Here is a 25,731-nt window from a genome sequence, read left to right as displayed (position 1 = left end):
TCTTCCACAAAGGTTCTTCTGGAGGCCACTCTCTGGAGCTGCTCCTCCTGGCTGGCAATCGCCACTTGTAAGAAAAAAGAGTCCTGATTGGGAGAGGTGGAAGAGCCAGGAAGAAGGTCCGAGACAATCTCTTATCAAGCTGAGGTCGAAGTTTGTTCAGAGATACACGGCAAAACAGAACAGATAGTCAGAGAAGTTGAAATATGCGGGCAAAAACAGGGATTCAGACGGGCAGAGATTCGCTAGGAAGTCTGGCGATGATAAGGCTCTGTGCCCTGGCCATGGTGAGGCACAGCGGCATGATGGCGATGGAATGGCCCCGAGCAACAGTAACAGGGGCTTTTTATACATTATGCAAACAAGCTGTATACATGTTATAGCAAAGGGCGTATATGGTTACATCATATCTTTTTGGACAAAGGAAAAAGTGGCACAACATTACATCAGTAATTAACTTTTTACCAGACCACATTAAGAAACACATAAATCCAATATTATCTCTAACTACTGTCATTAATCTTATTACTGCTCTTAGACTAAACCCATAAATTCATACATTTGACAATTTCAGAAGTCTGGTTCCTACTAACACTATCATGAATACACATATTTCCCATATATTCGTTGGTTTTATTTTCTCATTGCCCTGAGGCTGATCCAATTTACCTGTAGGCACATCTACTAAATTCGTTAATGGGCATGATCTCATTTTACATCCTCCATCTGCTTTTACAGAGTACATTGTTTTATTTCTATTGTAAAAGTTGAATATATTCTTTCCTAACTTTCCTAAGATGGCTGCCTGGTTGCTCATGGCTGCTCAGTATATTATAGCTGACCATTCTCTTACAGGTACCACTGATGTAGACTATAAAATTTTCACCAAGGTTCTGGCCACTAGACTGAACACGGTTATATTGAATCTTATACACCCTGACGAGACTGGTTTCATGCCTGGTAAGAGCACTTCTATTAATATCAGACGGGTCCAATCGGTAATTCAATATAGTTCTTTAGTGCCGGACAATAATTGGGCTTTGGCGTCGTTGGATGAGGCTAAAGCCTTTGATGCTCTTGAATGGCCCTTCTTGTTTGCATGTCTACAGAGATATGGCTTTGGTTTTAGATTTCAAAAGTGGATCAGTGCAATATATGTGAAATCAAAATCTTGTATAATTATAAATAATTCTGCATCAGAATCGTTTTCTCTATCTAGGGGAACACGTCAGGGGTGCCACCCATCACCGGCCCTCTTTGAACCCCCAAGTGCTTCACAGAAGTTTATAACGTAGAGCCATAAAAATAAAAAAATCATTTTTTTCCACAAAAATGATATTTTTGCCCCCAATTTTCTATTTTACCAAGGGTAACAGGAGAAATTGGACCCCAAAAGGAGCACCGTTTGACTTTTCAATGCAGAATTGGCTGTAATTGAGATCAGACGCCATGTCGCGTTTAGAGAGCCCCTGATGTGCCTAAACAGTGGAAACCCCACAATTCTAACTCCAACCCTAACCCCAACACACCCCTAACCCTAATCTCAACCCTAAACCTAGCCCTAAGCCTAGCCCTAACCCTAGCCCTAACCCTAGCCCTAATGGGAAAATGGAAATAAATACATTTTTTAAATTTTATTATTTTTCCCTAACTAAGGGGGTGATAACGGGGGTTTTATTTACTATTTATGGCGGTTTTTATATTTGGCAGCTGTCACATGCTAAAAGACGTTTTTTATTGTAAAAATAGCTTTTGCATCACTACATTTTGAGAGCTCTAATTTTTCCATTTTTTGACCCACATATGAGTCATGTGAGGTCTTATTTTTTTGCGGGACGAGTTGACGTTTTTATTGGTGCCATTTTCGGGCACGTGACATTTTTTGATTGCTTTTTATTCTGATTTTTGGGACGCAGAATGAATAAAAACCAGCATTTTATGAATTTCTTTTGGGGGGTGCGCTTACACCATTGCGCGTGTGGTAAAATTGATAGGGCGGTTTTATTCTTTGGGTCAGTACCATTACAGCGATACCTCATTTATATCTTTTTTTATATTTTGTAGCTTTTATACAATAAAAACAATTTTATGTAAAAAATAATTTTTGCATCGTTTTATTCTGCGAGCTATAACTTTTTAATTTTTTCGCTGATGACGCTGTATTGTGGCTCGTTTTCTGCAGGACAAGATGACGCTTTCAGCGGTACCATGTTTATTTATATCGTCTTTTTGATCGCGTGTTATTGCACTTTTTTGATCAGCGGTATGATGATAAAGCATTGTTAATAATAATAATCTTTATTTTTTATATAGCGCTATCATATTCCGCAGCGCTTTACAGTTTGCACACATTATCATGACTATCCCCGATGGGGCTCACAATCTAAATTCCCTATCAGTATGTCTTTGGAATGTGGGAGGAAACCGGAGTACCCGGAGGAAACCCACGCAAACACAGGGAGAACATACAAACTCCTTGCAGATGTTGTCCTTGATTAGCTGGGAGAGCTCACTTAGAATATAACAATTAGACTCAATGAGTCAATATAATATTCATCTATGTGAAAAGTGTGCCCTCTCCCAGATAGTTGGATGGCAGACCATCCGGTACACAATAAAAGAACCAACTGAGAAAGGTGAAAGAAAAAACCTGGTAGAAGCCGTGAAAATGTAATAATTGTGAGAAGGATAAAATTGCTAGATAAAATAGCAATGGTCCTATATAAACATGTACATATATGTTCAATCTATTACAGCGGTAGAAACTGCCTTTTTATGCGCTAATTTTACAATTAATTGTTGTTGTGCCATTCTTATAATAAAGGCTATTTTATCTAGCAATTTTATCCTTCTCACATTTATTACATTTTCACGGCTTCTACCAGGTTTTTTCTTTCACCATTATCAGTTGTTTTTTTTAGATGTTGTCTTTGGTGGGATTGGAACCCAGGATTCCAGCTCTGCAAGGCTGCAGTGCTATCCACTGAGACACCGCGATACTATTTATGTGTACTTTTATTGTTTTTTTTATTTAAAAAAAAAATTATTAGGGAATAATTTTTTTTTATTCATTTATTTAGGAATTTAAAAAATATATATTTTTACACTTGTTTTTTTTCTTTTCACTTTATTACTTTGTCGCAGTGTGGGACATCACTGTATGGTGTCAGATCGCTGATCTGACACTTTGCATAGCACTGTGTCAAATCAGCGATCTGACAGGCAGTGCATGAGGCTTTCTCAGTGCCTGCACTCAGCAGGCACTGAGAAAGTCACCTATCTGCAGGACCTCGAAGTCGCCCGCAGCCATCTAGGATCCAGGGGCCTGCAGGAAGGAGGCCCTCGGAACAATGCGAGCACATCGCGCTGTTCCGAGGGGCTTAGGGAAGCATGCTGAGAGTCCCCTCCCTGCGTGATTCTTCCCTATGCCCCCGGTACACTGCGATCATGTTTGATCGCAGTGTGCCAGGGGTTAATGTGCCGGGGGCGGTCCATGACCGCTCCTGGCACATAGTGCCAGGTGTTAGCTGTGATAATCAGCTGACAACCGTCCGCGATCAGCTGCGCTCTCCCCGTGAGCGCAGCTGATTGCTATGACGTACTATCCCGTCCATGGGCATACGGCCCCAGGGCACCTGGATGGAATAGTACGTCAGATGTCAGAAAGAGGTTAATTAGGTGTATAGTATCATTTTTGTGAGATATGTTACCAAATAGGTATAAAGTTAAGTAATGTCTTCTGTTCACTTGGTCAATGGTCTATTATGCATACAGCAATATATGGACTCATGAAACTGAAATTGTACAATTTGTTGTACAAATTTGTTGTTCTTTTGTAATTACCTTGACAAGTGCCTATATAGTGGCTTGGTTGTATACATGCGCACATGTTGTTTTGTGGTTAATAAACAATTATTTTAAAAAAAAGTTCTGGATGCTTTTTTAACAAAACATGACCTTGTGAGTTATAAATAATCTACCAATAGAAAATGTATAGATTTGAAGATAGGTTAAAAAAAGAATCATCAAGTTCAACCTATGTAATTATGTAAGCTGTGCATTAGGAAAATGCTCGAAATGCAATTCCCTATAATATTATTAAATAAGTGATTTCCCTTATTTTTTTCAGTGTAATGTGCTAGCTATAAACCCAATCCCTGGTTCTTAAAAGTTCAAAGCCCTCCTGAAATACTCGCACATTTATTCTGTATTTCTTATGGTGCCTAAGGGAAACCATAATGATAGGCGCCTGCTTGATAACAAGTGCAGTTATTTGCTTCTATAATGAAGTGAATTACCAATGATGAAAGGGTTAATACTTGGGTCCTGCATCAGTAATAGCCCCTGTAGTAACCATGACAACTGTTATGAGCTCATAAACAAGTGGGATAAAGAAGATTCCATAATAGAAGGGCGTGCTGCCCCGATCAGTGCCATTACTGATGTGCCTGAGGACGTTGAGCTTGACCACCCACGTGCGGACCTTGGTGTAATTTGGAGGTTCTAGCAGGGAAAGGGGTTGTCTGCTTTAGATGCCCCCAGGGCATGGGGAGGTAACAGAGGGGGGTCCCCAGCACAGGATCCCCTTCTGTTACCCTCTACAAAGAGCTGCTCTCCTTTGGGAGTTCATGGAAGCACCTATGACTTTAATGGGTGATAAATGGGGGTGGAGGAAGGGGGAGGGGGTATTTCTCCTATTAGGGATTATCCATTATGAATAATCCCAGTAACCAAAAGTCTAAATTTTTGAGAGATGGACCTGGATCTGTAAGGAAGAAATGGTTCACACATCTGGGCAGTCAGATCAACTAAATTGGGTCTACCAACCAATGTGGTGACAGATATCGCAGCCAAATCTCTCCCACATCCGGTTATCACATTTATAGTCTGTATTTGTTATGTTGTTCTCTGTAAATTTAGTAAAATGTACAAATTGTAAAATTCTGCAGTTCCATCTGCTATATCAGCACTAACTCTCTAAGCCCAAGGGAAGGGCAATCCTCCAGCTTTGGTTCCCTAGAGGTTTCCACCACAGGTGGTTTTTCCTCTCCTGAGTGCTGGGGGGTGACTCTTCGTGAGTCGGGGGTTGTGCCATTTTTGGTGTCATGTGAATTTAAATAAAATTGAGAATGTTTGACACCTAATTGCAATGCTTTGTGTATTTATTTTGTGTGCGCCAGTCTGATTCATTTTGTTTGGAAGTCGGGTCCATCACATGTTACTGTGTAATTGGGCCGGACATCTGCGGCCACAATTTTGCCCCAGGTGTTGCTCCTGCTCTGCTGAATATCATGGAGCAGAGAAGACAAGCAAGTGTGCACTCATCATTGGAATAAGGACTTATATTACAGCAGGATTACAAGCAGCTTCCTCACCTCATTCACACAGTGAGTATTTGGGGCAGTATTTTACATCAGTATTTGGAAGCTAAAAAACAGACAGGACCAAACACAGAGAAAAATAATAACGCAATCACTTTCACCTCGTCTGTGTTTTGGATCCATTCCTGGAGTCTGATAACAAATACTGATGCGAAATATCGCCATGTAAAAGTGCCCTAAATCCTTACTGACTTCATCATTACATCGATGACAGCGCTGCAGCCAGTAACTTCGCTCCATGACTCTGCTCGAGTTGATATCATAAGCTGCTGAGCTCACTAATCAGCTGCAGCGCTGCTGATGGGAAGTCAGCGCTGCAGACAATGACGAATACCATGAGTGGTACCAGAGTCCTGTAGTAAGGAGAGTGCGTAAAGTACAGGGGAACAGAGATTTCACCTTCTCAATACCCTTCATAAAATCCGACGCATTTTGAATCAGGACTAAGTAAGTTGTAATGTTTGAAACGCGTTGGTTCACTTCAACCTTTTGCAAAGTTTGTATATTTTTTCACTTTCCTAATGGATTAAACTTACAAAAATGATATTCTGGAAGCTGGATCATTTACCGCTCTTGGACATATCTACTTTTTTAACACTACAAAAATTGAGGTGTGTTGAATTTTTGAAATCTTGCAAATTATATGTTTTATTTGAGCGTTTTCCCAATGAACTTTAATGAGATGCCGAATATCCGCATATACAAAATGCATATGGGTTTTTATCACATTTCAGCAGCAAAAATGGATGTAATCCACACGCACACATAGCATTATCAATAAAGCACTATCAAAGCTCACAGCAAAAAGGAAGTTTAGAAAACGAAATAATTTTAATTAAAACATGATATACTTAAAAAAACAAGCGTGAAACTGAAAAAATGCAATAAAACCATCTAAATAACACTCAAAAACACAACGAAGAAACACAAGTTATCTAATGTGGCAAGTTGAAGACAGAAATTCTGCAGGAAATCTGCAGAGTCAAAAACTCACCAAATACTCAGGGCCGTATTTGCCATTAGGCACTGGAGGGCCCGTGCCTGGGGCGGGACTTTGCGGGAGGGTGGCACCTGAGTAAGGTTTTTTTTTTTTTTTAGACCGGCTTCCCCGGAGGAGGATGAGAGAGCCCATGGCAGCGGGGGGAAGGAGGAGGATGAGTGAGCCCACGGCAGGGGGGGAGGGGGAAGGATGAGTGAGCCCATGGCAGGGGGGGAGGGAGGAGGATGAGTGAGCCCACGGCAGGGGGGAAGGAGGAGGATGAGAGAGCCCACGGCAGCGGGGGGGGAAGGAGGATGAGTGAGCCCACGGCAGAGATGGGGGGAGGAGGAGGATGAGTGAGCCCACAGCAGCGGGGGGGGAAGGAAGAGGATGAGTGAGCCCACGGCAGTGGGGGGGAGGGAGGAGGATGAGAGAGCCCACGGCAGCGGGAGGAGGAAGGAGGATGAGTGAGCCCATGGCAGCGGGGGGAGGAGGAAGATGAGTGAGCCCATGCTGCCCAGTGGGGGAGGAGGAGAATGAGCCAGGTGGAGAATCAGCGGCGGGGGTGGGTGGGGGGTGAATGAGCCAGGTGGAGAATGAGCGGGGGAATGAGCGCCGGGGTGAAGAATGAGCACCGGGGGGCAGGGAATGAGCGCCGGGGGGGGGGATGAGCCAGGTGGAGAATGAGCGGAGCCTGCACTGGGGAGATGGCTGCACTGGGGAGATGGGCTCACTTAGGAGATGGCTGAGCTGGGGAGACGGGGTGCACTGGGGAGATGGCTGCACTATGGAGATGGGTGCACCGGGGAAATGGGTGCACTGAGGAGATGGCTGCACTAGGGAGATGGCTGCACTGAGGAGATGGGTGCACTAGGAAGATGGCTGCACTAGGGAGATGGGTGAACTGGGGAGATAGCTGCACTGGGGAGATGGCTGCACTAGGGAGATGGGTGCACTGGGGAGATGGCTGCACTAGGGAGATGGGTGCACTGGGGAGATGGCTGCACTGGGGAGATGGCTGCACTAGGGAGATGGGTGCACTGGGGAGATGACTGCACTGGGGGAGATGGCTGCACTAGGGAGATGGCTCCACTGTGGAGATGGCTGCACTGGGGAGACGGGTGCACTGGGGAGACAGGTGCACTGGGGAGATGGGTGCAGGGGGGAAATGGGTGCACTGAGGAGATGGCTGCACTGAGGAGATGGGTGCACTGGGGAGATGGGTGCACTGAGGAGATGGGTGCACTAGTTACATGGCTGCACTAGGGATGTGGCTGCACTAGGGAGATGGCTGCACTGGGGAGATAGCTGCACTGGGGAGATGGCTGCACTAGGGAGATGGCTGCACTGGGGAGATGGCTGCACTGGGGAAATGGCTGCACTGGGGAGATGGGTTCACTGAGGAGATGGCTGCGCTGGGGAGACGGGTGCACTGGGGAGATGGCTGCACTATGGAGATGGGTGCACTGGGGAAATGGGTGCACTGAGGAGATGGCTGCATTAGGGAGATGGCTGCACTGAGGAGATGGGTGCACTAGGGAGATGGCTGCACTAGGGAGATGGGTGAACTGGGGAGATGGCTGCAGTGAGGAGATGGCTGCACTAGGGAGATGGGTGCACTGGGGAGATGGCTGCACTAGGGACATGGGTTCACTGGGGAAACGGGTGCACTGGGGAGCTGGGTGCACTGGGGAGATGGCTGCACTGACTAGATGGCTGCACTGGGGAGATGGCTGCACTGACTAGATGGCTGCACTGGGGAGATGGCTGCACTGAGTAGATGGCTGCACTAGGGAGATGGGTGCACTGGGGAGATGGCTGCACTAGGGACATGGGTTCACTGGGGAAACGGGTGCACTGGGGAGCTGGGTGCACTGGGGAGATGGCTGCACTGACTAGATGGTTGCACTGGGGAGATGGCTGCACTGACTAGATGGCTGCACTGGGGAGATGGCTGCACTGAGTAGATGGCTGCACTAGGGAGATGGGTGCACTAGGGAGATGGAATCCTGGCTCACTATCAATGTTGCTGTTGTGCCCCCAAATTCTTAGATGGGAGTAGTGCATTTACAGCCCACTACTCCACCGGTGTCTGCTGCAGGACCATTGGCATCCATACAACCTCGGGTATCGGGCCCCGGCCTTGCGCTTAGAACTTCTAGGCAGGGTTCTCTCCTAACCCACGTCCTCTGTTCCCTTTTACTCCTTCGTTCCGCACTAATCCGTACTAATCTCTCCTCCTGGAAGATCAGGTTTCAGTTCAATGTCTTTCTCCTTCTTTCCTTTCCCGTGCCAGCAGACCCAGGTCACTGAGGTCTGCTGCAGCACCTCCTTCCTCCATCCCTCTCCCAGAGATCTTCTTTCCTCACTCTCTCCTACTGACTGACCGACTGACTGAAATTCTAAACCTTCCCCCTCTTTTATGCATTCTAAACTCCACCTGCCTCCCAGCACGTTTCGTGTTCCAAGCAGGGAGCCACCAAAGGTGCTCTGCTACACTCCAAGCAGGAAGCTGCAATGTGGCTTTGCTGAACTACTGTGTTGTGTGGGATGCGAGTGTTGGAGCGTGGTCAGGAGTCTCCAACTCACCTGGATGGTGGGGTACCACACCTCAGGAGGAGGTGCAGTACCTCTATGGCGACCGAGACTCAGGGGCGCCACAGAACCGAGCTTACTCCAGAGATATGGGAGCAGAACTGAGCTTATGCCAGAGATATGGGAGCAGAAATGAGCTTACTATAGAAATATGGGAGCAAAACAGAGCTTACTACAGAAATGTGGAAGCAGAACAGGGCTTACTCAGAAGATTTGGGAGCAGAACGGAGCTTAGGCTAGTTTCACACTAGCGTATTTTACATGCAGCGCACAGCGCCGCAAAGCCCCTCCCCCTGCCCGCTCCATGCCTGCCCCGTCAGGTCATCTCCTCCCACTCTGCGCACCCTATCTTTAGCATAGGGTGCGCAGACCATGCGCTGGCCGTGCACTAGTAGGATTTTTGCGTGCGCAGCGCACTTTTGAAGGTGCGCCGAACGCACCATGTTGCATTTTGGCGCGCTCGACGCACCTTCAAAAGTGCACAGAGCACGCAAAAATCCTACCAGTGCACGGTCTGCGCACCCTATGCTAATGATGGTGCGCAGATCGCATGCGGCCGTGTGCGATAGTAGGAGGAGTTGACCGGACGTGGCGGGCATGGAGCGGGCAGGGGGAGGGGCTTAGCGGCACCGTGCGCTGCAAGAAAATACGCTAGTGTGAAACTAGCCTTACTCCAGAGATTTGGGAGCAGAACCGAGCTTACTCCAAAGATACAGGAGCAGAACCAAGCTAACATAAAGCACTGCAGGTGTCTCCAACAATAACAGAAAGGATGGACACTCCAATCTGGAATTGAAAATGTAGAGATGATAAGGTCTCGCTGGTAGCCAGGAATCTGCCCAACAGAAAATGGGGAAAAAAAAATAAGTACATGGCTTTTCAAACAATAATACTAACGACATGAGTTTGTTTTTCAAAATGACGTACCTCAGGGTCACCAACAAACGTTCCTCTGCAGGAATTGCTCGATGTAGTTGTGTGTCCTGCCTGGTGATGGATCCTCGGACACGTTGCAGCAAGTCATGGAAGCTCTGTTCCAACATCTTCGTGTACTCGAAAAACTTTTGTGGGTTTTTGCGCAGCTTTGTGTACGAGTGGTAGGCTCCACGGCTCTCTCGGACTTCAACAATGGGGTGTTGCCAATAGCGACGACGACGTCTTCTCCATCTTTCTTCTTCACAAGCCACAGCAAAGCTAACAGCTAATTTCGATTGTAAATCAAGATTAATAATGAAGCTCTCCACGCTAAGATCCATCAGGCAGCTGGATACAGCAGCAAAAGACGAGGATTACATCAGTGCAATGTGTCTATATATAGAAATCCCATGAGACGCCCATAGGGTGTCTGTTGTCAAGTAAAAGCTACTGAAAAAGCATTGGAAATAAAAAACGCTGCGTAACCATGCATTTGGATGCATTTTTGCATGCGTTTGCGCATGCAGATGATACGCTGCGCACATAAACGCTAATGTGAACCTAGCCTTACAGTTTTTATTTATTTATTTTACTCATTTATATTGCGCCATTAATTCCACAGCGCTATCTGAAACTTTTAGTCCTCCAGTCGTCAAAACAGATTATTTATTTTCAAAAGGCCGCAAAATTTGTTATAAAAGAACTCCAGCTTTCCCCTGAAGTGATTTTATGTAGTTGCATTTTTTGTGTCATTTTACAAAATGTGTGATTCTTTTGTATGAAAATGTCTCAAAACAGCTAAAAATCTGAAAAAAAGACCTCTTTTGATTTTGCGCAAAATACTTGTATTGCCATTTTGATGAAATCGGTGCAATAATGTAATTCAATGCCAAAAGACAAAATTAGAAAAGTGACTTAAAATTATGAATGGGGCCTATAGTGTAGTGATTTTATTGCTGTAGCCATTTTGTGAATTTCATATTGAATATGTCAGTGTAGTCATCCGTCACCAAACATCTGTATTTGCTATCAGTGTCTCCAGTGTTCTTTGTATAAAGGTTACTTGTTAAATAATTGTGCCATCATTATGTCACCACACTGCTATGCATATATTTTGGCAGTCACTTGAAAGTCTGTGTATTTTTCTTGGACATGTCTGAACCTGATTGTCATCCTGAACGGTCTGATCTTGCTTTGTCGGACAACTTTACTGTCTCTGGCTCGTGCTGTCTGCCCTGACCTCAAATTGTTTATGTTTAACTCTTCACCCTGATAATATGGCGCATTTTACATGTTCTCGGTACTTTTTGTGGTTCATTAGAGGGTAAGCTTCATTGTATACCAGCCACAAGAATGCCTAAAATATTGTTTACTACCTATAAAACTGGCTGTAAAGACTATTTTCTAAGGATCTTGCATGCAAAAGTTCCAGACTCGTCCTATAAGTGCAACCGGCAACAGTGCCTCTTCACACTCCATGGCCAGTTGACACTGAGCCTAAAGCTGGAGTCACACATAGCGACTTACCAGCGATCCCAACAACGATATCAATGTGTCAGGATCGCTGGTAAGTCGCTATGTGATCGCTGGTGAGCTGTCAAACAGACAGCTTCACCAGCGATCAGCACAGTGATGCCGAGCGCCCGGCATCGCTGTGTTCATTAGCGCTGATGCCATATCCCTGTAAAAAAATAGAATTAAAATAAAAAATATTGTTATTCTCACCTTCCGACGTCCCACGCAGCCATCCTGCCTCTCTCCACGCTCCGGTCCCAGTAATCCTTTGCGAGAATGACCGCGAGAATGTCACGGTCTCGCGGCAGCATGACGTCTCGCGGTCATTCGTGCAAAGAATCACTGGGACCGGGAGCGTGGAGAGAGGCAGGATGGCTGCGCGGGACGTCGGAAGGTGACAATAACAATATTTTTTATTTTTTTTATTATTTTTTACAGCTGATCGCTGGTCTCCCGCCTGTCACACGCAGCGATGCGTGCTGGCTAGCGGGAGACCAGCGCCGAAAAATATGTCCAGAGGTTTCTTGCAGCGATCAGCGATACCGGCAGGGGGGCCGGTCGCTGATCGCTGTCACACACAGCGATCTCGCTGGTGAGATCGCTGTTGTGTCACAAAAGTTGTGACTCAGCAGCGATCTCGCTAGCGAGATTGCTATGTGTGACTCCCGCTTAAGTATGCTGATTAGTTTCTTGCACCCATGAGTTGATTACAGGGGCAGATAGGATTGGTAAAGGTGCAGGGGCGAACATATCATTGGTACAAACCACATGAAGTAAGGGGTACACGTGATTCATGCGGGCCTTTCTTACCAATCTCCCATCTACTCCTTACTTTCTTTCATAAAAACAAAATTTTATTAAATAATGTAAAATATTATATAAGGACATACGGTGTGTGGTAGGGAAAACAGGAATATAGAGCATAATGGTCAACAAAGGAGACCAGCCACACTGCAAGCATCGCACCAGGAATAAGCGTATTAAAGTAAACAGAATAGCAATAGTCAGACAGGGAAAGAATGGCACATATTGTTATGGCAAGGAGTGTATTAAAGCATCACCTGGCAGACCTATTATATCTGGTCGTGGGAATTTCCTTGAGCACATCAATAAATGGATTGACCATCATCTTCAGCCGTTAGTATCTAATCTGCCCTCCTTCCTCAAGGACACTGGGGATCTTTTGCGGAAGGTCGATGGACTCTGCTTGGAGAGTGATTCTCTTCTTGCTTCGGTTGATGTTGAGTCCCTATATACTAACATCAAGCATATCGACGGCCTACGTGCCGTACGATTTTATCTATCCACCTCTACCATCTCTATGGGACTTAGGGACCTCATCCTGGAGCTTTTAGAGTTCACCCTCACACACAATTTTTTTGTGTTTAAGGGGTCCTTCTTCTTGCAGTTCCAGGGGACTGCCATGGGTGCGGCCTTTGCGCCGTCCTATGCTAACCTTTTCCTGGGGCTATGGGAGAGGGATCTCTTTCTGTCTGATAAACAGGGGTTGATTGAGCGTGTCCCGTTCTGGGCACGCTACATCGACGATATCTTCTTTATCTTTCAGGGCAGCTCCATCGACCTTTTGCAATTTACGTCTAATTTGAATGACAACGATCTGAACATCAGGTTGACATTGACGTGGGATCCCGTAAAAATTAATTTTTTGGATGTCTCTGTCAAAAAGGATTCACAAGGGATCATTCAAACTGATATTTATCGTAAGGAGACATCCACCAATTCTCTACTCCACGCCTCATCCTGTCACCCCCATCATCTTATTAAAGCTATCCCTGTGGGACAGTTCTTACGTCTCCGCCGTATCTGTTCCACTAATATCGATTTTGAAAATCGGGCCAATGAATTAAGAGCTCGATTCTTAGCACGTGGTTACAGTAAACGGAGTATAAAAAAGGCCTATCAACGTGCCAGATGTTCAACTCGTAATGAGCTACTCTACAGGGACCGTAATAAATCCAAGGGTAGTGAGGTTGTGAGATTTGTTACCTCTTTCCATCCCCAACATGGAATAATGCGGGATGTATTGAGAAGGGCTTGGCCTATTCTCATGGTGGACCCTATCCTGAACAAACTTCTCCCAGAGTATCCATCTATTTCCTATAGAAGGGCTAGGAATTTACGTGACCAATTGGTGGCTAGTCATTATGCTTATCATCCAGCTCACACTTTTTTGGATGATCATCCAATTAGACATGGCTGCTTCCCTTGTGGCAGGTGTATAGCCTGCCCTAACATTGAACGTAGTACTTAATTTACTAATTTTGATGGTACCAGGACGTTTTCCATCAAGCAACGTATATCATGTACCACTCGGTACGTGATATACTATGCTACATGTCCGTGTGGGCTCATTTATGTGGGCATGACCACGCGACAATTGAAGGTACGCACTAGGGAACATGTCTTGGGCATTTCGGCGGCTGCCAACTGCACCGACGATTCAAGCCTGAAGACGTTACCCAGGCATTTTAAGGAATTTCACCGGTGCAACGCCACACTCCTAAGAATAAGGGGCATTGATGCCCTTAACATCAATATAAGGGGTGGTAAATTATCTAATAGGCTGGCTAGGTCTGAAACCAGATGGATCTGGACACTAGGCACCATCCATCCACGTGGTCTAAATGAAAACATTTCATATGCCCCATACTTGTAACTCATCCAACTTATCCCATTTTGAGCTCTTTGGTCTTGTGTTTTTACTTACGTTTTTTATTTTTCATTTATTTTCCAGTGGTTTGAATGACATATTTTCCTTGGAATTAGGAAGGTTCTGAGGTCCTTGTGAACCATGGAAGTTGTCTGATGGATTCATTTATGATGAAGAATCTGGGATCTCTCATGCGTCTATACCCACATCATATGGGTTTAACTATCCAGTTTAACTCGATGGGCTGGGTATTACCCATCTTTGGCATATTTATTCCTTATGTGTATTATCTTCTGTATATTTTTTGTGCATTTTTTGTGTATTATTATTTTCAGTGTATTTTTTGCATTTTGCATTTGTCATTTCTGTATTCATCGTTTGAATTATTATGTATTATCCCATTTGTACACATATGGTTATTCGTCTTTTGCTTATATCCTGCATATTCCCACATCGTGCGTCACTCATGTGCGTGCATTTTTGCACACATCACGTATGTGACTGTTTATGCACTGTATGTATTTGTGTATATATCTATGGGGTATCTGTCTATGAGTATTTGCAATATACGGTGCACTATGTGTCGCATGTATTGTCTGGGTTGCATCTATACACATAGAGATTTAGGCATTTTTGCGCTTTTTTATAATACGTTCTATGCTGGTGAGACTTTATATATTTTTTGATTGTTTCCTTTTCTATATATATCCTGTGTGTGTCTTCTATTATCATGTGACCTATTGCTTTATTTCTGTATTTTATGCCATGGGCCTTGTTGATATACCCCTCTATGCACTAGTATTGTGCAGTATATCGGTGGCATGATGCATCTATGTATGCACAATCTATTTTTACCCTCCCTTTACACATTTCTGTTTGCCCATCCGCTTTGCCCTTGTTACATATGGCGGCTCCTGCCCGACGCTGCCTGTGCGCATGCGCGGTGTCCGTCGCGCGTCCGCCCTGGCTCTCTGCCTGACGCGCTGGATCACGTGGGCCCGCGTGTTTCCGGTGACGTCACGGCATGGATCCGGTCGGCGCGGGGCGGGCCCCTTGTGCGCACAGATGGTCTCTGGCTAGGCGCGCGCTATTTAAACCTGGGTGGCCGCACCTTCCCTAACGCCCCCTGAGGAAGGAGTCCTTTGGCTCCGAAACGCGCGTCGGGGACCGGACCGACCCCACTGCCACCACTGCTTCCAGGTATAACTATATTTACTTTTGCTCTTGTTCCTGATGCTTTACATAGCATCAGTTATGGATGTCATGTGTTCTTCACGGGCAGGGTAGTGTGCCATGTAATAGGATACCATCCTTTGGCTATATGGTGATGCTTTAATACACTCCTTGCCATAACAATATGTGCCATTCTTTCCCTGTCTGACTATTGCTATTCTGTTTACTTTAATACGCTTATTCCTGGTGCGATGCTTGCAGTGTGGCTGGTCTCCTTTGTTGACCATTATGCTCTATATTCCTGTTTTCCCTACCACACACCGTATGTCCTTATATAATATTTTACATTATTTAATAAAATTTTGTTTTTATGGATTTTTGACTGCTTTTTCTTCTTGGGTAGTTTCTATTGAATGTGCAGTGTCCTTTATATTGGATAGTCCTAATATGTGGATCATGATATACAATATATATTATTGATCACAATTTATGGCCGTTTAGTCATATACTTTCCGGCCTCCACAGTACTATGTCTTCTCCCTACTCATTTCCTTACTTTCTTTGAAAGATTATCTCTTAACCTATAACCTCCCCCCTTTTCCATAGAAAACACAAGACACCAAATGGATTAAGTGGCCACAGCAGCCTTTTATTAAACATAAATTACAAACAGTTTAACAATAACCTCCCGGGAGGGGTGGTCCTCGAAGCCCGAAATATCTCAACTGCAGATATGTAAATTCCACTTTGGCTTCCAGTTTTAGTTTTACCCCCAGCCGCTATGGGTCACACTCCCAGGGCTGTGGGGTACTCGGTACCGGGCCGGTATCATGGAGATGTGTCACAGTGGCGGTGACCCAGACCGTGGCCCTGGGCGCCCAAGTAAATAGGAAGATGTTAGAGGTTTGAATGTTATTAAATGAATAGTTCGTGACGCCACCTGTGGTGTTCGGCAAGGGAGGTGTTAAGCCAACGCTGCACGCAGATCCTCTGGGACAGATGGTGTGGTGTAGCAATGGTGGTATAGCCCTCCACAGGCAGGGCTGTTGTCCAAGGGCAGTGTAGATGTAGAGACACTTAGGTGATGTAGTGTCTGGCGCATGGGATGTAGCAGTGTCAGGCGGATGGACGCAGGAAGGAATGGAGGACAGGGACTCAGTCAACCTCCAGGCAAGATGGAAAGCTCCCTTCCACACTCCGCCAACTTATGTGCCTTTCCTGAACGTCTCCTCTATAGCGCCTTTAAGTGTGAAGATCTCCAGTACCGTGTTACACTGGAGTTCCTCCTGACAGATGTTCCCAAGAACTCTACTTGCACGGCAGACAGCTGTAGCCTGCTTCGGGGACTCTCTACTCCTGAATCCCGTCTTACTATCCTTATTGCTGTTGTGCCCTCAAGTATTAGATGGGAGTAGTGCATTTACAGCCCACTAATCCACCGGTGTCTGCTGCAGAACCATTAATGCTCATACAACCTCGGGGACCGGGCCCTGGCCTTGCGCTTAGAACTTCTAGGCCGGGTTCTTCCTCTAACCCACATCCTCTGTGTTCCCTTTTACTCCTACGTTCTGTACTTGTCCTTTCGCTTCTATGGAAGCTCAGGCTTCAGGTCAACGTCCTTCTCCTTCTTTCCTTTCCTTTCCTTTCCCGTGCCAGCTGGCTCAGGTCACTGAGGCAGCTGCAGCACTCCTTCCTCCATCCCTTCTTCCAGGGATCCCCACTCCTCCTGAGTGGCTTCCTTCCTCACTGACCTCCTATCAGACTAACCTGTCATCCTAAACCATCCCTCTCATATATATATTCTGAATTCCACCCACCTCCCAGCACGTCTAGTGTTCCAAGCAGGGAACCACCAAAGGTGCTCTGCTACTCTCTAAGCAAGGAGCCACAGTGTGGTTTTGCTGAACTACTCTATTGTATGGGGTGCGAGTGTTGGAGCGTGGTCAGGAGCCTCCAACCTACCTGGATGGTGGGGCACCACACCTTAGGAGAGAGGAAGGTGCAGTACCTCTGTGGCGACTGAGCCTCAGGGGCACCACATACCCCCCGGTAAACACAGCACGTCCGCGGGCTGCAAGGTAAACAAAGTTGACAGTACAGGTGTGGCGCCCCTGAGGCTCAGTCGCCACAGAGGTACTGCACCTTCTCCTAATGTGTGGTGCCCCACCAACTAGGTAAGTTGGGAACTCCTTTCCACACTCCAACACCTGCACCCACACACAGGATAGTTCAGCAATGGACCAGATTGCGGCTCCATGCTTAGAGGATAGCAGAGCACCTTTCGTGGGTCCTTGCTTCGTAACATGAGATGTGCTGGGAGGTGGGTGGAGTTGAGATATATAAAAGGTTGGGAAGGTTTAGAATGACAGGTCAGTCTGGAGGCCAGTCCGGAGGTCTGTCAGACGGGGAGTCTGAGTCAGAGAGCAGGCTGACAAGAGGTCAGCCTGAGGGGAGCTCAAGGCGGAGGAAGACAGTCAGTCAGGCGACGCTGAGGACTGGTCTTAGTGGAACGAGCTCCCTTGGAAAGGTACAGAAGGAGAAAGACGTAGAACTGCAACCTAAGCTTCCATAAGAGAGAGAAGGAGCAGCGCGGAACGAAGGAGTAGGAGAACAGAGAGGAGTTGTGGGTTGGAAGAGGAACCCTGCCTATAGGTTCTCAGCGCAAGGCCGGGGCCCGGTCCCTGAGGTTGTATGGACACTTATGGTTCTGCAGCAGACACCGGTGGAGTAGTTGGCTGTAAATGCACTACTCCCATCCAAGACTTGGGGCACAACAGCATCTGTATAGAGAGCCGGGACTCAGGATAAAGGGAGTCCCCGAAGTAGGCTACAGCTGTCTGCCGTACAAGGAGAGTTGTTAGGAACATCTGACAGGAGGAACTTCAGAGTACCACGGTACTGGAGCTCTTCACACTACAAGGTGCAATAGAGGAGTCGTTCAGGAGAGGTACATGTTGGCGGAGTGTTGGAGAGGAGAAGCCTGACTTGCCCGGGAGGTTGATTGAGTCTCTTCCCCGGAGGACACGGCACGGAGGCAGGCACCAGTGTGTACCACGAACTGTGAATAAAGCTTTGGAACTACAAGCCCTGGTGTCTTCCATTCATTTGTGCACCAACACCGTCAGCACTGCTACATCTGGGTACCAACATTCCTCATACAGCCTGCACCTACACACTGCCCTGGGGTTACAGCTTCACCTGTGGGGAGCTACACCATCTATGCTGCAACACACCATCAGCCCCAGAGGATCTGCATGCAGCGTTGGCTTAACATCTTGCTTGCCAAATACCACAGGTGGCGTCATGAACTATCACTTAAACTATATCACAAACCACCATTGATTTGGGCGCCCAGGGCCACGGACCGGGTCAGAGCTGCCGTGACACATCCCACTGACACCGGCCCGGTACCGAGTACCCCACAGCCCTGGGAGGGCAACCCAAAGGAACATACAAATTTTTATAATGCTGAATAAACATTTCTTATACTAAACTTCCCAATGTGAGAGGCATTCATTCTTGAACGCTGCAAACTGTTATTAATTAACTACCTAAAATTCTAAGTCAAAAGTGCAATTCTTCCATACCATACGTAATTCAAGTGCTATTATCTGTTACTCACTATCACTTCAGTATTCTTCATCTTTCCATCTCTAGTACACATTTTCTTTTCTCTCTCTAGTGCACATTTTCTACTTTCTTTCAAGTGACAACCGTGATGCCTGGTTCATCATATACACTTTCAATTCTTTATTCAAATCTCTCATCTCTGTATCAAAAACATTCCTAATTCTATATAAAAGCTATCACAAGGCACATTATCAAATACTTCACATTTAACACTTTCAACAATAATTCTTGTAAGTGCTGGACACCGCTCGCAGCCGGGATCTCTTGTAGCGTCCTTTGATTGGAGTCATGCTCCAAAAGAGGTAGACTTAATCTTCGCAAAGTGTCCATATGTAAAACCAAGAGAGGGCACCTAAAGAGGTGCAACTATTTACAAGTAAAAGTTTTTGGATCACTCCAAGTTCATGATCGCTAGTTCAATATGAAGGCTGCCAACAACACAGGGCAACAATGGGAAAACAAAAACCAACCATGATGGTCAAAAATAGAACAAAAGGCACAACAGTGCAAATAAACCCTCCTGGGTCACGAAGGTTAGTGCATATTTTTAGTGCTGGTCCCCTCCTGGGGTTCTGGAAGCTGTTGATGGGGTACTGCTACCAGATGAAATACTTTGGGTGTCTTCATTCTGCTGATTACTTGCTAACCGCATATACTCTGCTTCCCACAGGGAGAGATAGGGACTGGTCGGGTAATGGAAAGGGTCATAGAAACGTCTACTGCCTGCGGGGACGGCATATCCACTATCTCCGATGGCGCTGTCACCGGTTCCTCGGGATCCAATTCCTCAGTGTCCATCGGGACCTCGGGTGGCAGCACCACAGCCTGGGGCTGCCGGCGGAGGTCAATTGGGCCATTCCTATCTGTGGGTTCCATTCCCAAGACTAGGGTCAGGTGGGGGCAGTGGTCGTACCTTGTGCCTCCAAGCGTGGCTCCGATCCCGGCATCTGGTAGTGGACAGCGGCAGCCGCAACTCCCGGAGTTGGAGATGGGATGGGCCGCAGTTGGATCCGGGCAGGAACAAGGTCGGTTTCTGCTGGGGTCGTCAGTGGAGGCCGGTGCAACTGCGCCCGGTCCAGACGAGGACGCGGTCCCGACCCTCCGTTCTGCTCCAGAGCCCTTATATATCTCCTCCGGATGGGGCTCACCCAATGGCAATATCGGTTATAAGGTGGTGACGGAAGCTGCAGAGGATGTATCAGCGGTCGCAGCCTCCGCAGGGGCGGCCCAGGGGCGAGTGACTTCTCCTCCCCCTGTGCTTCTGTCTTCTCTTCCCTTTTCATCATTGCGTTCTGGCGTTCTTCTCCCTCCTCTCTCGGCCCCTTTCCCGCCACTGGCTTCTACCCCTCCTTCCAGGGGCGGCGTCTTCTTCCAGCGCCTCCATACCAAGCCAGTATACGAACCCCTCGGGGGGTGGGACATGTTGCTATTACATAGTAATTCAGGCAGGGGAGGCCCAAGACTCTTCCCGGTCTTTTCCTAGGACCTCCCATCTCCACACCCTTCTTCTCCACGCCAACGGCTATTTTTAATGTTCATTTCACAGTCTATTAAATTGGGTCTTCTGCACATTCTCAAAAGTTTTAAGTCCCACAAATCTTAGGCACACAGAACCCGATGGCATCGGGTCTCGTCATCCTGTTCGTGACGCCAAGTTGGGTCTCCCTCCCAGGGCTGTGGGGTATTCGGTACCAGGCCGGTATCAGAGGGAAGTGTCACAGTGGCGGTGACCCGGACCGTGGCCCTGGGCGCCCAAGTAAATAGGAAGATGTTGTAGTTTGAATGTTATTAAATGAATAGTTCGTGATGTCATCTGTGGTGTTCGGCAAGGGAGGTGTTAAGCCAACGCTGCATGCAGATCCTCCGGGACAGATGGTGTGGTGCAGCAATGGTGGTATAGCCCTCCACAGGCAGGGCTGTTGTCCAAGGGCAGTGTAGATGTGGAGACACTTAGGTGATGTAGTGTCTGGCGCAGGGGATGTAGCAGTGTCAGGCAGACGGACGCAGGAAGGAATGGAGGACACCAGGGCACATAGTTCCAAAGCTTTACTCACAGTCTGTAGTGCCCGCTTCTGTGCCGTGTCCTCCGGGTCAGGGACTCAGTCAACCTCCAGGCAAGATGGAAAGCTCCCTTCCACACTCCGCCAACTTATGTGCCTTTCCTGAACGTCTCCTCTATAGCGCCTTTAAGTGTGAAGATCTCCAGTACCGTGTTACACTGGAGTTCCTCCTGACAGATGTTCCCAAGAACTCTACTTGCACGGCAGACAGCTGTAGCCTGCTTCGGGGACTCTCTACTCCAGAGTCCCGGCTCTCTATCCATATTGCTGTTTTACCCTCAAGTCTTAGATGGGAGTAGTGCATTTACAGCCCACTACTCCACCGGTGTCTGCTGCAGAATTATTAGTGTTCATACAACCTCCGGGACCGGGCCCCGGCCTTGCGCTTAGAACTTCTAGGCAGGGTTCTTCCTCTAACCCACGTCCTCTGTGTTCCCTTTTACTCCTACGTTCCGTACTTGTCCTTTCCCTTCTATGGAAGCTCAGGCTTCAGGTCAACGTCCTTCTCCTTCTTTCCTTTCCTTTCCTGTTGTGAGTTCATTTTCCCCTTCGTCACTGGGGTCTGGTGAACTCCCTATTCTGGTAAAGGAAGGTAATGAGCCTGATTATCAGGCACCTGAGTCTAATGAGGATCACTGGCTGAGTGGAGTCACGGACTGGATATAAGGCTGCCGTCGCCCTTCTGCCCTGCGGGTGATTTCTCTGTGGACTTCTAGGACACCAGTCTGATTCCTGCTCCTCTAAAGCTAAGTTTTCTGTTTTGCCTGTTAGCTTTTTGTTTTGTTTTTTGTTTTCCTTGCTTTTCAGTATTCTGCCATTCCCTGCTGGGGTGAGCTGAATCTCCTTTTGCCTGTAGCTCAGTCTTCAGTATATTCCTGAGTACTGACGTAGCTTTTTTGAAGCCTAGCGTCTTCAGGGCCTTTTTCACTGTCAGTCTGTTGGCTCTTATTTTCATAGGGTTTTTCATGGATTGCAGACAGCAGCCTTCCTGTCCTTTTCTATCTAGTTAGCTTGGGCCCCTCTTTGCTCAGTCTACCTTTCTGTCTGTGTTAGTATTTTCATCTTGCTTCACCGTCATTATATGTTGGGGGCTGCCTATTGCTTTGGGGTCTGCTCTGGGGCAGTTTAGATTTCCCCTTTCTTTCTTTAGGCCTAGTTAATTCTCCGGCTGTGATCGAGGGGTCTAGGGCATCGTAGGAACCCCCCACGGCTACTGCTAGTTGTGTTGATAGGTTCAGGGGTCTGCAATCCGATAGCTGCCAACTTCTCTGGTTTTCTGGACTTAGCTAGCATTTCTGTTTTTGCCTCCTACGGTGACTCAATCATAACAGAATCACCCGCCATACCGCAGATCCTAGGGTACTCAATAGCAGGAACGAATTGTGTTTAAAAAAAAAAAAAAAAAAAAAAAAAGTGCGTGTATATTCTTTCCTCTATATCTCTGAGGCCGTAGGGGGAATTTTTTATTTTTCTCTCTCAATGGAGATAAAGCAATTGTCTGATCGTGTGGAGCAGCTCGCTGCGGAAGTGCAGGGAATTTCCGCCTACCTTGCTCGTTCGCATGCTGTTGAACCAAAGATCCCTACACCTGATGTATTTTTTGGGGATCGATCTAAATTTTTGAGTTTCAAAAATAATTGTAAATTATTTTTTGCCTTGAAGCCTAACTCGTCAGGGAGCTCCGTGCAGCAGGTTAAAATTGTCATCTCTTTGCTGCGTGGTGATCCCCAGGATTGGGCGTTTTCTTTGAAACCAGATGATCCTATTCTGACTAATGTGAACGCATTCTTTCAAGCTTTGTGGTTGTTGTATGACGAACCTAATGCTATTGATCAGGCTGAAAAGACCCTGTTGGCATTGAACCAGGGTCGAGATTCTGGAGAGTTGTACTGTCAAAAGTTCCGAAAGTGGGCGGTCCTTACTACCTGGAATGATAATGCCTTGTCTGCTCTCTTTCGGAAGGGTTTGTCAGAAGCCGTAAAAGATACTATGGTGGGATTTCCTGTTCCCTCTGGTCTGGATGATTCTATGTCATTAGCCATTCAGGTTGATCGGCGTTTACGTGAACGCAGGATTGCACGAGAGGTGTTGCCACCGGTTGAACAGACGTCTGAACCTATGCAATGTGATAGAGTTTTGTCTAAGGCGCAACGTCAGGAGTTCAGAAGGCGTAATAAGCTGTGTTTTTTCTGTGGAGATGCCTCGCATATTATTTCTGTTTGTCCTAAACGAGAGAAACGCTTTGCACACACGTTTTCTGTTGGTGGTGTTCAACCTAAGTTTCTTCTGGCAATTACTCTGATCTGCTCCCTGTCCACATTTTCCGCCAAGGCTTTTGTGGATTCGGGAGCAGCGCTAAACCTAATGGACTTGGATTTTGCTAAACGTTGTGGATTTCCGATGACACCTCTGCAGACGCCTATCCCTTTGAGGGGGATTGATGCTACTCCTATGGCTAAAAATAAACCTCAGTTTTGGACCCAGGTGGTCATGCGGGTCGCCCCAGACAATCAAGAAAATTGCAGATTTTTGGTATTGCATGGTCTGCATGATGCCGTTGTTCTGGGGTTTCCCTGGTTGCAAATTCATAATCCAGCTTTGGATTGGAAATCTGTGTCTGTGGTGAGTTGGGGTTGTCGGTGTGCCTTTAGTGAGGCTCCGGTTTTTTCCACCTCTCCTCAGTCGCATGATGTTCCTGACTATTTGGTGGACTTTTATGATGTATTTAGTGAGAATGAGTCTGCGCCCTTGCCTCCTCATAGGAGTTATGACTGTGCAATTGAACTAAGCACGGGGTGTAAATTTCCCAAGGGTCGGCTCTTCAATTTATCTGTACCCGAGCACGAGGCTATGCGGTCCTATATTAAGGAGGCGTTGGAGAAGGGTCATATTAAACCATCCTCTTCACCCTTAGGTGCCGTTTTTTTTTTTGTGGCCAAAAAGGATGGTTCTTTAAGGCCTTGTATTGATTATCGTGCCCTCAATAAAATTACTATTAAATATCAGTATCCGTTACCCCTGATTTCGGATCTATTCTCTAGAGTTAGAGGTGTTTGCTGGTTTACCAAGCTTGACCTCAGGGGGGCATATAATCTTATCCGCATTAAGCAGGGGGATGAATGGAAGATGGCGTTTAATACTCTGGAGGGACATTTTGAGTACCTGGTGATGCCTTTTGGGCTCACTAATGCCCCTTCTGTCTTCCAGTGCTTCATGAACGATATTTTCCGAGACTTTGTCGATAAATTTTTGATTATCTATCTGGATGATATTTTGATCTTCTCCAAGGATTGGGATTCTCATGTGGAACATATTCGGACTGTGTTCCGGATCTTGAGGGAGAATTCCCTGTATGTCAAAGGATCGAAATGCCTTTTTGGAGTACAGAGGATTTCATTTTTGGGATTTATTTTGTCTCTGTTGGCTATTATTTTCATAGGGTTTTTCACAGATTGCAGACAGCAGCCTTCCTGTCCTTTTCTATCTAGTTAGCTTGGGCCCCTCTTTGCTCAGTCTATCTTTCTGTCTGTGTTAGTATTTTCATCTTGCTTCACCGTGATTATATGTTGGGGGCTGCCTATTGCTTTGGGGTCTGCTCTGGGGCAGTTTAGATTTCCCCTTTCTTTCTTCAGGCCTAGTTAATTCTCCGGCTGTGATCGAGGGGTCTAGGGCATCGTAGGAACCCCCCACGGCTACTGCTAGTTGTGTTGATAGGTTCAGGGGTCTGCAATCTGATAGCTGCCAACTTCTCTGGTTTTCTGGACTTAGCTAGCATTTCTGTTTTTGCCTCCTACGGTGACTCAATCATAACACTTTCCCGTGCCAGCTGGCTCAGGTCACTGAGGCAGCTGCAGCACTCCTTCCTCCATCCCTTCTTCCAGGGATCCCCACTCCTCCCGAGTGGCTTCCTTCCTCACTGACCTCCTGTCAGACTAACCTGTCATCCTAAACCATCCCTCTCATATTTATATTCTGAACTCCACCCACCTCCCAGCACGTCTAATGTTCCAAGCAGGGAACCACCAAAGGTGCTCTGCTACTCTCTTAGCAGGGAGCCGCAATGTGGTTATGCTGAACTACTCTATTGTATGGGGTGTGAGTGTTGGAGCGTGGTCAGGAGCCTCCAACCTACCTGGATGGTGGGGCACCACACCTTAGGAGAGAGGAAGGTGCAGTACCTCTGTGGCAACTGAGCTTCAGGGGCGCCACACTATGCACCAGCTCGGAGGCAAATAGTAACCAAACCCGGCCAAATCCAACCACTTAACAAGCCCCTTAGGGCCCCGTCACACATAGTGACTCACCAGCGATCCCGACAACGATAACAACGTGTCAGGATCGCTGGTGAGTCGCTACATGATCGCTGGTGAGCTGTCAAACAGCAGCTTCACTAGCGATCAGCATCAGCATCAGGGCGGCACCTGAGCAAGTTTGCAAGGTTTTTTTTTTTTAGATAAGTCCGGGGTTGGCCCGCCCCCTGCCCGCACACCTCATTCTTCCAGGCCGCCCACCTTATTCTTCCAGGCCTGCCCGCCTGCCCACCTCATTCTTCCGGGCCACCTGCCCACCTCATTTTTCCGGCTGCTGCAGGGGTCTGGGATCCTGCACCCATCCATGGTCCGGCTCCTCTGATTCCTCTGCTATATCGAGGTGCACGCGTGTTTAGGGCAGTGACAGCCTGGGCTGAGGAGGGCTGGGAGTGTCAGGTGATGAGGCCTGGATGACGACGAGCGTGGTGTGCTGCTGCCTGCAGGCCAGGCAGGGGAGGAGGGTTGCAGTGGCCGCACCTGCTGGGCTGTGTCGTGTCTGTATACC

This window comes from Dendrobates tinctorius, unplaced genomic scaffold, assembly GCF_039654945.1.
Source record: "Dendrobates tinctorius isolate UK_male_01 unplaced genomic scaffold, ASM3965494v1 ptg000001l, whole genome shotgun sequence".
Taxonomy (NCBI): Eukaryota; Metazoa; Chordata; class Amphibia; order Anura; family Dendrobatidae; genus Dendrobates; species Dendrobates tinctorius.
This window is presented reverse-complemented; position numbering follows the sequence as displayed.